The sequence below is a fragment of the Protopterus annectens genome, chromosome 1.part2 (genome assembly GCF_019279795.1).
Source record: "Protopterus annectens isolate FY-2018-M chromosome 1.part2, PAN1.0, whole genome shotgun sequence".
NCBI classification, from domain to species: domain Eukaryota; kingdom Metazoa; phylum Chordata; order Ceratodontiformes; family Protopteridae; genus Protopterus; species Protopterus annectens.
The window spans coordinates 213,716,081-213,729,931 of NC_056727.1; the positions used below are offsets into that span (position 1 = coordinate 213,716,081).

General features: G+C 44.7%; 1 protein-coding gene across 1 annotated transcript in view; it reads right to left on the reverse strand.

The window, feature by feature from the left end:
• VPS54 (VPS54 subunit of GARP complex) overlaps positions 1-13,851 on the reverse strand; it is a 1,876,392-nt gene that overhangs the window by 1,753,770 nt on the left and 108,771 nt on the right. The window lies entirely within an intron of this gene.

The following is a 13,851-nucleotide window of genomic DNA, read 5'->3' on the forward strand; positions in this document are numbered from 1 at the left end:
ACAAAATTGAGATCCCAAGCAGGAGTAGGAGCTCTACGTGGGGGTCTTATATTCTTTGCCCCTCTAAGAAATTGCTTGAACAAAGGATGTGAAAACAATGGTGGGTCACAATCATAGTGAGCTGAAATTGCTGCAGCATGAATCTTAATGGAAGAGAAAGACAAACCTTTGTCCAATAACTCAGTAAGATATTGAAGAGCCACACTCAAATTAGGCTCAGAAATCTCCAAATTCTTTGCTGCAGTCCAAAATAAAAATCGCTTCCATTTTTCTGCGTACACTTTCCTTGTACTAGGTCTTCTGGCTTCCATAATCACATTTAAAACTTGTTGAGGAAGTTGAGACCTGCTGTCTTTCAAAACAGAATATGCCAGGCTGTTAGATGAAGAGAGTGAAGCTTGACATTGAGCAGATGACCGTCCCTCTGAGACAACAGGTGTGGAATCAAGGGTAAAGGCCATGGAGGCTTCCTTACCAGACTCCTCAGTAATGGGTACCAGTGCTGCCGAGGCCAATCTGGAGCTATTAAAATCATCCTTGGCTTGTCTTGTCTGACCTTTAGAAGCACCTTTGGGAGAAGAGGCAGAGGTGGAAAAGCATACACATGAAGATTTTTCCAACTGAAAGAAAGAGCATCCACTTTCCAAGCTGTGTGATGAAATCCTTGTGCAAAACTTTGGCAGCTGGTGGTTTAGTGGAGAAGCGAACAGATCTATATCTGGAGTTCCCCATGACACTGTCAATTTTGAAATACATGAAGATCCAGTTTCCACTGTGGGGATCCATGATTTGTCTGCTTAACACATCTGCTAAGGAGTTCTGTGCTCCGGCAGAAACCTTGCCTGAAGAGTTAGTTGCAAGCTGAGCAGTCTCCCATAAAATCATTGCTTGCCTGCACAATGGGTAAGAATGTGTTCCCCTTGTTTGTTGATGTACCACATGACAGTTGTGTTGTCTGTTAGAATCAACACCTGCCCTGGAAGAAGTAACTCCTTGAAAGCCATTAATGCAAACTGGACTGCTAACATCTCTTTCATGTTGATATGTAGATGCTGTAGTCTGGCAGGCCACTTGTCTTGAATCCACTTTCCATTTAGATGAGCTCCCAAGCAATGTCTGAGGCATCTGTCGTTAGAATCTGACTGCCTCTGGCGGGTCACAGAGAGTCCCTTGTTTAGGTGACATTCCTGAGCCCACCACAAAATTCCTTTTGAATGCAAGGTATTATTTGAATGACAGTGTCCAAATCCTGGCAGTGCTGTGTCCATAGATTTTGAGGTACCATTGTAGCTTCCTCATATGCAGTTTGGCATTGGGAAGCACCAGAATACAAGATGCCATGAACCCTAAGGCTTGAAGGACTGTCCTTGCAGTCAGCCCGGACTGAAGAGATAGTTGATGGAAGTAACTGGAAAGATTCTGTTGTTTGTCCGGGGTTAAAAGGCCATCTGGGCTGCTGTATTCAGTCTCACACCCAGAAAGCACATGTCTTGAGAGGGTACTAGACTGGACTTTATTTCGTTCACAGAATACCCTAGGCATCTTAGCACTGCTATGACATATTCCAAATGCTGTAAAAGGTCTTCCTTTTCCTGAGCCAGAATCAGGCAGTCGTCCAAGTAAGGATAGATTTGAATTCCTTTTAACCTGAAGTAAGCTATCACTGGAGCCAGAACCTTTGTGAATACTCTGGGCGCAGTAGATAAGCCAAAGGGCAATGCAGAGAACTGATAATGAGAATTTCCAGCACGAAAACGCAGATACTTCCTGCAAAGTAGTCTTATAGGCACATGAAGGTAAGCTTCCTTGAGATCTAAAGTTACCATCCAGTGATCTTTGCCCAGCAGAGGTAAAAGCTGTTGTAACGTCAACATTTTGAACTTGGGAATGTCCAGATAAGTGTTGAGGATAGATAAATCCAAAATTGGTCTCCACGTGTTCCCCTTCTTTGGTACTAGGAACAGGCGAGAATAAAATCCTAGGCCCCTTTCTGGCACAGGAACTGACTGAATGGCCCCTATTTGGAGCAACAGAGAAATTTGCTTGTGAGCCTCTGTTCTTTGTAGGAGGAATGTTTGGCATGCCTTTGAAAGGAGGCAAGGTATGGAAATAAAACCTGTAACCGTGGTGAATGATATCCAGAACCCATCTGTCTTGGGTAATTAAATCCCAATTTTCTTTGAAAAGAGACAGCCTTCCTCCCAGAGGTGCTGCCAGGCGAGAATGTACTGGCAGCTGAAAAGGCAGGTCATTGGGTCTGCTTACGAAAGGACTGACCCCTGCCCTCACCAGAAGTCTGAGCAGGTGAACTCCCTGTCCTAGGCCTAAAAGAACCTTGAGCTCTGCCCCTACCACGTCTAGACCTACCCCTAGACTGGGAATCATAAGCAGGATAAGTCCACCCCTTAGTAGGCCAATTTCTACTAAACTTGGAGGCTGCACCTGCAAAAAATCCTTAACAGTTTGCATAGACTTAGCCTTGTCCTCCATTTTCTTTAAAACTGCTTCCACAGGCGAACCAAACAACACATCAGACTGTAAAGGAGCATCCAAAATCCTTGTCTTAACATGCTCAGCTAAGTTCTGATCTCTCAACCAGGCGTGCCTCGAAGAACAGAACCAGTGGCAGCCACCCTCAAGAGGCCTGCACAGCATCAAAACCACACTGCAAGGAATGCTTTCCCACTTGTTCAGAAACATGAACTAAATCCTGCAACTCTTTACACTCAATACCTTCAGCCAGAGCATCCACCTTAGACTTCAATTGTGAAAGGAGATAATTCTGATATTTTAACATATGAAACTGACAATTCAAGCCCTCATGGCTAAAGTGGAAGAAGTGTACACTTTCTTTCCCCATCTATCCAAAGCCCTTGCCTCTTTATCAGGAGGAACAGGATTTTTAACCACAGAAGCCTTCACACCTTTAGGCCCCTGAGAGACAGTTTCTGGGTCTGCCCTAGGACTCTTAAAAGATACTTATGGGCGTCAGGCACCCTATAGTACCTATCCGGTTTAACTGGGGCAGGAGGCAAAGAATCAGGATTTAGTGAAGCCTCTGCAAAACATCTTCTACCACATTCAGAACAGGAGGTATAGCTAAAGGCCTATGCTGGGGCAAAAACAAGAATTCTCTAAGCCTCTTCCTGGAATCAGAGAAATCTTGACCTTCCCATTTAAAATGCTCCCTCATGGAATGCAGAGTCTCTGAAAAGAAAAATCCTCAGGAGAAGCTGAAGGAGTAGAATCATCCACATCAGAATCAGAATAAGGAGGATACTCCTGCAAGTCTTCAGCGAAGACTCAGAAGCCTCGAACATTGCTCAAAACTCTCAAACTCAGGTTCCACCCTAGGCCTCTTATCAGGAGGGGGCATAGAACCTCTAATCATTGTAATCAAATCCTCTGCCATTTTTAGCATATGCTTCTTAGGCAAAGACCCTGAAACACTCGGAGAAACCCCACTGGAGCTAAAGTAGGCCTGCCTCTTAAAGAAGCCTTAGAAACAGAAGGCGAGGCCTTAACCACCTTAGGAAGAGAGGGAAGAACAGCCACCTGAGAAGCCCCTTCAGCCTGGCCTACTTCCTGAGAGGACACATCCTGTAACAGTAAAGTTTCTCCCTGAGACTCCAAAGAAACTCCTGGCAGAACCTCCGGCTCCACTGAGCCTTCTAAAGAACCGGCGTCCGGGACTGTCGGTTCTTCCATTCTAGGCTTCCTGCTTTGTCCTTGCGCTTTTGGCTGAAGCGCCGGAGCATCCAACGGCATTTTATAATTACAACGCTTCCCAAACACTAACCTGGCACAGTCTAACCTTCTCTTAATAGTGCGTTTGTTAAATCTAGCACAAGAGCGCATCCCACAACGTCGTGCTCAGGCCCTAAACAAGGTATACACAAAGTATGGTAATCCCTATGAGGTATCTGTTTCCCACAAGAAATACAGTTATTCACTTTTTCTGACATCCGGTTAAATACTGAGGCAAGAAAAACCAAAATATTCCCCAACGGGTACTTAGCCAACTTTGATTCGGTCTGAAACTCTGACTTCAGAAACTTTCAGAACGCCAACCTGCACTCGCAAAAACTGCTTCTGCATCGGACCATGCGGCAAAAAAGACTGGGGATATGACGTCGGTCATGCGCATTAGTACCCTGACGTACTGACGTCAGTCTAATGCGCCGTGACCGACGTCAGCCATATACTTTGGTATTCGGGCCGACTGGACAGCGGACTACCCCAATAGTTAGGACTGCAGCAATGTGGAATGAAGAACATCAGTGAATACACTCGAACATCTACATTTATGGTAAGTGTACACAACTGTACTATGTTCTTTGTGTTTCACTGTTGCAGTCATTACATTTGGGTAGAATCCCAAAGCTATGGATGGGAGGCTAGAACTAAATAGCATTAGGAGCGGCTATAAGGCCCTGCAGAACTGCAGTGGCAAAGCCTGCCCTGGACTTACAGAAGAGAGGCAAATGATAATGCTTTGTAAAGGTATGAACAGAACTCCAAGTAGCAGCTTCTGGAATGTCTTTGGTTGGCACCCCTCTGAGAAAAGCTGCTGATGTAGATGCAGCCCTGGTGGAATGTGACCTAATGCCCTTGGGCACCAGTTTACCATGATGCAAATAGCAGAAACATATGCAGTGGCTTATCCACTTTGAAATAGTCCGCTTTGAAATACCCTTTCCCTCTGATCCTGCAGCAAATGCCACAAGTAGCTGCTCAGACTTTCTTAGAGATTTGGTCCTGTTTAAGTAGAATCTTAGTTGTCTGTGTACGTCCAAGGAATGCAGAATCCGCTCCCCCTTGTTCTCTGGATTTGGGTAAAAAGTTAGTAGGTGAATAAGTTTGGTTAAGAGCCACACTGGATACCACCTTAGGCATAAATGAAGGATTGGTCCTGAGGGACACCCTGTCTGGATAAAATATAATAAAAGGCACCACAGCCATGAGGGCCTGTAGTTCTGAAACCCTTCTTGCTGAAGTGATTGCCAGAAGTAAAGCTGTTTTTCATTATAAAAACTTTATATCTGCATTCGCAGCTGGTTCAAATGGGGGCAGGGTGAGCTTTTCCAACACAAAATTGAGGTAGGTCCCATGCAGGAATTGGTGATCTTCTGTGAGGCCTTAAATTTTTGACCCCTCTAAGACACTGTTTTAGCAAAGGATGAGAAAAAGATCGGTGGCTCTGTGTTGTAATGAGCCGAGATGGCAGAAGCATGGATTTATATTGATGAAAAAGATATGCCCTTGTCAAGCATCTCAGTCAAGTACTGTAAAATCTGAGGAATATTTGGCTTTGCTGTGTCAGTTCCTTGTGCTTGGTTCCAAGCACAGAATCTCTTCCATTTATCAGACTAACATTTTCTAGTACTAGGCCTTCTGGCTTCCAAAATGACATCCATCACAGATTTACTGAGAGGTGTTGTTTGAATAACTACATGATCAGCCATGCTGCCAGGTTCAGAGCTTGGAGCGGATTGTGGAGGATTTGATTGTTCTGCTGAGACAGTAGATGAGGTATTTGAGGCAAGTACCAAGGAGAGAGTTGAGACATATTCCTTAGGATTGGGTACCAGTGCTGGCGAGGCCAGTCCGGGGCAATTAGAATCATTTTTGTTTTTTCCTGTCTGACCTTTAGTAGGACCTTGGAAAGAAGAGGCAGAGGAGGAAAGGCATAGACTGATAGGTTTTCCCAAATGAAGGATACGGCATCCACTTTCCATGCTGGTCTGTGATAAATCCTTGTGCAGAATTTGTCCAGTTGATAATTCTGGGGAAAGGCAAATAGATCTATGTCCGGGCTCCCCCATTTCTTTGTTATCATGCTGAAGACTTGTGGATCCAGTTTCCACTCGTGAGGGTCCATACGGTTTCTGCTTAGGTCGTCTGCCAGAGTATTTTGTTTTCCTGGCAGGAATTGAGCTTGAAGGTGTACTTTACTTGGTAAGTCAAGGCAGTGTCCCACAATGCCATGGCTAGTCTGCAAAGGGGGTAGGAATATGTGCCCCCCTGCTTGTTTATGTACCACGTAACTGTGGTGTTGTCCGTCTTTATCAGTAGTTGTCCTGGATGAAGTAAATCCTTGAAGGCTGTTAGGGCATTCTGAACAGCTAACATCTCTTTCTGGTTGATATGCAGATGCATTTGTTTTGGGCTCCATATGCCCTGAATGCATCTCCCCACCAGGTGGGCCCCCCCAAGCATAGTCTGATGCATCTGCAGTTAGTGTTTGGTTGGCAGGGGGTAGAGTGAAGGACCGTCCCATGTTCTGGTGACATGTCTCTGTCCACCAAAGAAACTCCTGTTGTAGGCAGGGAATGAGAGGAATCATTGTTTCCAGATTGTGACAATGTTGACTCCATAAACTTTTTAGTTAACACTGTAGTTTCCTCATATGCAGTCTTGCATATGGAATCAGTAGAATGCAGGATGCCATGAACCCCAAAGCCTGCAGAATTTGTCTTGCAGATAACTAGGTTTTTGTTGCCATCTGTTTGAAGTAAATAGTCAGATGCCTTTGTTTGTCTGGCGTAAGGTAAGCCATCTGGGCAGTTGTACTCAAGCTTGCACCCAGGAATGTAATCCTTTGAGAGGGTACCACAGTTGTGATTTCTTTTTACTTATTGTGTACCCTAGGCATGTTAGAAGCCTTTTCACAAATGCCAGATGTTGAAGAATGTCCTTGCTTTCTGCTTGAATGAGACAGTCATCCAAATAAGGATAGATTTGTACACTTCTTTGTCTGCAAAATGCAATTACTGGTGCCAGGCACTTTGTAAAGACCCTGGGCGCAGTAGATAAGCCAAAGGACAGTGCAGAGAATTGGTAATGCATAAAACCAGCCTTGAAGCGGAGGTATCTTCTGCACGATTCCCTTATTGGGATATGCAGGTATGCCTCTTAAGTCTAGAGTCACTAGCCAAGCGTTCTTGCCCAGCATGGGCAGAAGCTGCTGCAAAGTTAGCATTTTGAATTTTGGTATGTCCAAGAATGTGTTCAAAATCAATAAATCCAGTATTGGGCACCAGGCATCGTCTTTTCTGGGTACCAAGAGCAGCCTTGAGTAAAACCCTTGTCTGTTTTCCTGTTCTGGTACAGGATGAATAGCCCCAATATCCATGAGGGATGTAACTTGTTTCTCTGCCTCTGTCCATTGATTTTGTGGCAGATCTGGCCAACCGTTTGGAATTGGCAAGGTATGGAAATGAAATCTGTATCCCTGGGATACTATGTCTAATACCCACTTGTCCTGGATTATTAACTGCCAATTTTGAGCATGAAGTGCTAGTTTTCCCCCTAAGGGGGCTGCCAAAAGATAAGTGCTTGGTGATGGCAGAGGGAAGTCATTGAGACTGTTTACTGTAGGGTTGTGCTTTATTTCCTCCAGATTTGGAGGTAGAGGCACCAGACTGCTTTGACCTGTAAGGATCCTGTGATTGGTATCTAGAGCCCTTTCAGCGCCTAGATTTGCCCTGTGAAGCTCTGTCGGACACAGGAAAGGACCAATTTTTTGTAGGCCAGTGTCTACTGAATCTTGGTGGCTGCACTTGTAAAAAGTCTTTTACAGTTTGCATAGACTTAGCTTCGTCTTCCATTTTCTTTAAAACCTCTTCTGACTTATTACCAAACAGACTATCATGCTGTAAAGTTGTATCCAACAATTTAGCTTTAACATGATCAGGCAAATTTTGCTCCTTGAGCCAGGCATGCCTTCTAATCACAGAACCAGTAACTGTGGCCCTGCAGGAGGCCTCCAAGGAATCAAAACCACATTGCAAAGTATGCTTTCCAACCTGTTCTGCTGCATGCAATAATTCCGGTCATTCTTCATTTTCCACACATTCAGAAATCATCATTTTCTGTTTCAATAATCCCATAACATGCTGTTGATTTAAACATATGAAATTGGCAGTTTAAGGCCCTAATTGCCAAGGTTGCAGATGTATAAACCTTCTTTCCCCATCTATCCAGCGCCCTGGAATCTCTATCAGAGGGGGTAGGATTCTTATCTGTTGAGGCCTTTACACCTTTGGGACCCTATGAGATATTTTTATTCAAAAACCCTACTGCTGACCCTGAAACTATGTGTGAGTCAGGAACTCTGTAATATCTGTCTGGCTTGCTAGGAGCTGGAGGTAAGGAATCCGGAGTCATGCTCGATTCCGAAAACACATCATCAACAATATCTAATAGAGGAGGTACGGCCAAAGGCCTATGCTGAGGGAGAAGAAGGAAATCCCTAAGCCTCTTTTTTGATTCTGAGAAATCTAGACTCTCCCATTGAAAATGTTCCCTCAAAGTATGCAAGGTTTCTCCAAAGGAATAATCTTCAGGAGGAGATGCAGATGGGATGGATGCCTCATAGGGTGGTATAGAAAATTCCTGATCAGAAGAGGAATCAGAAGAAATAGAAACCTGATCTGAAGATTCATAATCAGTGTCTTGCCTAGGCCTCTTATCAGGGGGGGGGGGTGGTTTGGGAACCCCTGATTAAGGTAATTAAGTCTTCAGCCATTTTGATCATCTGCTTTTTGGGCATAGAGGCCTGAGCACGTGGCTCATGCATCGTTTTTTTAGCCTTAGAAGTTGCTTTGGTCTTTGAAGCTGGCATCGGTTTTATATAGAAATGTTGAGGCCTGAAGACACCCTCAGAAGCCGGTGCCTGCTCAGCGGCTCCGGACCCATCCGAGGGAGAGACATCTGCGGGTACAATACTTTATCATGCCGGACTCCACATGGGTCTCGGTAGAGGCCAGCGACTCGAAAGTAGCAGGTATCAGGGGTTGCGAAAGCGCCTCACTGAGTACCGGTGAACCAGCAACTGGCTTAGGAGAAGCTTCGTCATCGGTTTTGGACCTCGACGGTCTGTCTCTGTCCTTTTCTTTGTGTTTTTGTGAACTCCGGTAGTCGGATTGCTATCAGACGACATTTCAGGGTAGTTAAATCTGTTTCCAAAATATTTTGAAGCAAAGAAATACTGACGCTTAATAGTGCATTGCTTAAATCTAGAGCAAACCGACAGCAAGGCACGTTATGATATGGGCCTAGGCAAGGAATACAGTACAAATGAAAATCCTTGAGGTATTTGCTTCCCACAAGTAATGCAATTATTAACTTTTACTGACATCGGTATGGAGCAAGAAAAAGTTTCCCCAACGGGGTACTTAGCTTTAATTGAAGACTTCGGTTCTGAAACTCTAATTCGAAAATTTTAGGAGTCGGTCGACTGGCATTTGCGAACTGCTTCTGCTTCGGGCACCACACAGCAAGAAAGACTAAAGAAAATGGCGTCGGCTGCCTGTTTTATACCCTTGACGACCTGATGTCATGGAAGAGGAGACAGCAACCGACGCAGAACCCAAGACTTTGATATTCGGGCCGACTGAGAGCAACCTGCCAGCAGATTAACCAAATGTAATGATTGCAACAGTGAAACACGAAGAAAGTACAGTTTTGTACATACCATAAATGTAGATGTCCGAACTGGATAGCATCTGCAGTCATAACAAGTGGGTTGTCCTGTCGTCAGGCAGCCCTGCAGTCGGCCGGATTCCAAAGTCCAGGTCCGGCTTCGGCTGATGTCGCACTTCACCCGACGTCATCTCTGTTGGTCTTCGGGTATATAAGCATCAGCCGACGCCATTTTCCTCAGTGTTTCTTGCCCCAGATGCCAGTAGCCCTCTTGCAGGCTAAAATTTGGATAGATGCCAATGTTTCCAAATAGATATAGAGGTAAACACAACCATAAGCATATATGTACATATATACAAACAAATACACCATAAAAGACTCCCCCCCCAACAGCTAGCTATTAGGAGGGTAAACACCCTAGGAGTACCACAGAGGGGAAGGAGGGAGGGTAATCCTGACTGCAGATGCTATCCAGTTCGGACATCTACATTTATGGTAGGTACAAAACTGTACTATGTCCTTCATGGATGCATCTGCAGTCATAACAAGTGGGTAGAATACCATAGCCAACTAGGGGAGGAGGATAAAAGTAGATTATGGTGTGTTTAGGATCCCTTGCAGTACAGCAGTGGCAAACCCTGCTCGGGATCTGGAATATAGAGGCAAATTATAATGCTTGGCAAATGTATGCACGGAGGTCCAAGTAGCCGCCTCAATAATGTCTTTGGTTGCCACTCCTCGTAAGAAGGCTGTGGTAGTGGCTGTTGCCCTTGTAGAATGAGGTCTTATGGTTTGTGGAATTGGTTTTCCATGGAAGGAGTAACAGTATCGTATGCAATTTCCTATCCATTTGGAGATTGTCTGTTTGGAAATAGCTTTTCCTTCCCTTCCTGTTGCATAGGCTACAAAAAGTTGGTCAGTCTTTCTGCTATTTTTTGTTCTGTCCAAGTAGTAGCGTAGCTGTCTATGTACATCCAAGGTATGCAGTATTCTTTCCCCTCTGTTTTGTGGGTTGGGAAAGAAGGTAGGTAGGTGGATTGCCTGGTTTAAAGACACTCTGGATACCACCTTGGGCATAAATGTAGGATTAGTCCTCATGGACACTCTATCTTGGTGGAAGATTAGGAAGGGTTGCACTGCCATTAAGGCCTGAAGTTCTGAAACCCTCCTTGCTGAAGTAATTGCTAGCAGGAAAGCAGTTTTCCATGACAGGTGTTGTAGGTCTGCTGTTGCTGCTGGTTCAAAGGGTGATAGTGTCAACTTTTCTAGCACAAAGTTTAAATCCCAAGCTGGTAATGGTGGTTTCCTTGGAGGTTTTACATTCTTGATTCCTCTGAGGAACTGCCTGAGCAAAGGGTGCGAAAAACAGGTGGATCAAAGCTGTATTCTGCTGAAATAGCTGATGCATGTATCTTGATGGAGGAGTAGGACAGGCCTGAATGAAGAAGTTCGCCAGATACTCCAGAATGTTAGGCATATCTATGTTTGACACCTCTTTTCCTCTTTCCGTACTCCAAATGACAAACCTTTTCCATTTTCCAGCATAGTTCCTTCTTGTTGAAGGTCTGCGCGCTTCAAGAATAATGTCTTTAACTCTTTGTGAAAGTTCTGGATTAGCTGCTGCTATGTGATGTTCCATGCAGTCAGTTGCAGCGTTTTAGGTTTGGATGTATGATGCTGTAGTTGTTCTGAGTTAACATCAAAGGCATCAGGGGTATTGGCCACATATTGTTCCGAGACATGCTCTTCAGTAGTGGGTACCAGTGTTGTCTTGGCCAGTTTGGAGCTATCAGGATTATCTTTGGACATTCTTCCTTGATTTTTAGTAGTACCTTGTGTATCAAAGGAAGAGGTGGGAATGCATATGCTGTTAGGCCTTTCCAGTTGATGGAGAGTGAGTCCACTTTCCATGCTAGTGGGTGGAATGTCCTTGTGCAGAATTATTTGAGCTGGTGATTGAGAGGTGATGCGAATAGGTCTATCTGTGGCATTCCCCATTTCTTTGAGATGGTCTTGAAGATGTCCGGGTGCAGCTTCCATTCGTGGGCATCCGAAGTGGTTCTGCTTAATATGTCTGCTAGAGTATTGTCTTTCCCCGGTACAAATATTGCCTGTAACTGAATGTTGTAGCTGAGTGCCAGGGTCCACAGCTCCAAGGTCATTCTGCATAGGGGTATGAATGAGTGCCTCCCTGTTTGTTGATGTACCACATGACTGTGGTGTTGTCTGTCCTTATCATCAACTGGCCCTCTTTGAGAAATGGTTTGAACTTTTGGATTGCCAGTTTTACTGCCAGCATTTCTTTTAGATTGATGTGCAGGTGAAGTTGATCCTGTGTCCACAATCCTTGCACGCATTTGTCCAGCATGTGGGCCCCCATCCTAGGTCTGAAGCGCCTGTTGTGATGGTCTGGCTTGGTTGACATCTGCGAAAGGGTAGGCCTGGGTTTGACTGGCATGCCTGAGCCCACCATAGGAACTCCTGGTTTAAGCATGGAATTAGTGGGATTTCTGTTTCTAGACTGTGTCTGTGTTGGGACCATAAATTCTTTAGGTACCACTGTAGTTTCCTCATATGTAGTCTGGCAAATGGGACCAAGATTATGCATGATGCCATGAAGCCCAAGGCCTGCAGAACTTTCCTTGCTGTTAACTTGTTCAGTTTTGTTAGTGCCAAGAAGTAAAGAGGAAGTTCTTTTTGTTTTTCTGTAGTCAGGAATGCCATTTGCTGTACTGTGTCCAATTCAGCCCAAGAATGTCCTTGTTTGGGATGGTATCAGCCTTGACTTTTGTAAATTGACTGTGTATCCCAGTCCTTGTAGCAAGTAAATGACCCTTTGTAAATCCGTTGTCAGCTTGCTTTTGTTGTCCCCTTGTAGCAGGCAGTCGTCCAGGTATGGGTAAATTTGAATTCCTGTAGTCTGCAATGGGCGATTACTGATGCCAGGCATTTTGTGAATACTCTGGGCAGTAGATAAGCCAAAGGGCAATGCTGAGAATTGATAGTGCTCTGATCCTGCAAGAAATCTGAGGTATCTTCTGCAGATTGGTCGAATGGGGACGTGCAGGTATGCCTCCTTGAGATCTAGAGTTACCAGCCAAGACTCCTTGCCCAGCATGGGAAGAAGTTGCTGTAGGGTCAGCATTTTGAATTTTGGGACAATGATGTATGTATTTAAGGTGGACAGTTCGAGAATTGGTCTCCAACTTTTTTCCTTTCTTGGAACTAGGAATAGTCTGGAATAGAACCCCTTTCCTTGTTCTGCTGTTGGCACTCTTTCCACAGCTCTCATGTTTGCTAACTCCATTATCTGGCGTAGAGCCTCTGTTTTTTGATTTGGAGGTAGATTTGGCATTCCTCTTTGACTGGTAAAGTGTGGAAGTGAAACCGGTAACCTTGATGTATGGTTTGTAAAATCCACTTGTCTTTTGTTATGTAGTGCCAGTTCTTTGAAAATAAGGTTAACTTTCCGCCTAGAGGAGCTGTTATTTGTTCCCTGGTAGGCGGATTTATGATTAAGTCACTGTGGTTGTGCTGATGTAGTGGTAGTGGCTGTGTCTGTGCCTCTGTTGTTACCTTGCCACTGTCGTCCTCTGTAGGCACCTCCTCTGGATTGGTTTCTGCCTCTGGGACGTCTATTCCTGCCCCTTTGAAATTTTGTGGAGTCAGGAAAGGACCAATTTTGGCAGGCCAGTTCCTGCTAAACCTTGGGGTTGAACCTGCAAGAAATCTTTAACAGTTTGAACAGATTTTGCCTTCTCTTCCATTTTCTTCATAACCTGCTGGGCAGGTGTACCAAACAAACTTGTCTTGTCCATAGGAGCATCTAGCAACTTAGCTTTAACATGATCCGGTAAAACTTGTTCCTTTAGCCATGCATGCCTTCTTATCACTGTGCCTGTCATGGCTGATCTAAATGAAGCCTCCAGTGCATCATAGCCACATTTTAAGGAATGGTTGCTAACCTGTTGTATGTTATTTACCATCTCTAATACATATTTCTTATCAAGAGATTCATCTGTGGTTAGTTTTTAGTTAACTGATCGAGCATAAACTCTTGGTATTGTATCATGTGAAACTGACAGTTTAAAGCTCTAGCTGAGAGAGTAGCTGAAGTGTAGACCTTTTACCCCATCTGTCTAATGACCTTGCTTCCCTTTCAGAAGGAATAGGGTTTTTAGCTATGGTCGCTACTGCCTTGGGACCCTGGGATATAGTTTCTGGGTCTGCAAGTGGGGCCTTGTAAAGGTGGTGATGAGTATCTGGCACCCTGTAAAATCTGTCTGGTTTGGCAGGGGCTGGGGTAAAGAATCTGGAGCGAAGCAAACATCATTGAAAGCATCATCCACCACAGAGAGAACAGGAGGTATAGCTAAGGGCCTGTGCTGTGGGAGGTGCAGAAAGGTCCTAAGTCTTTTCTGGAGT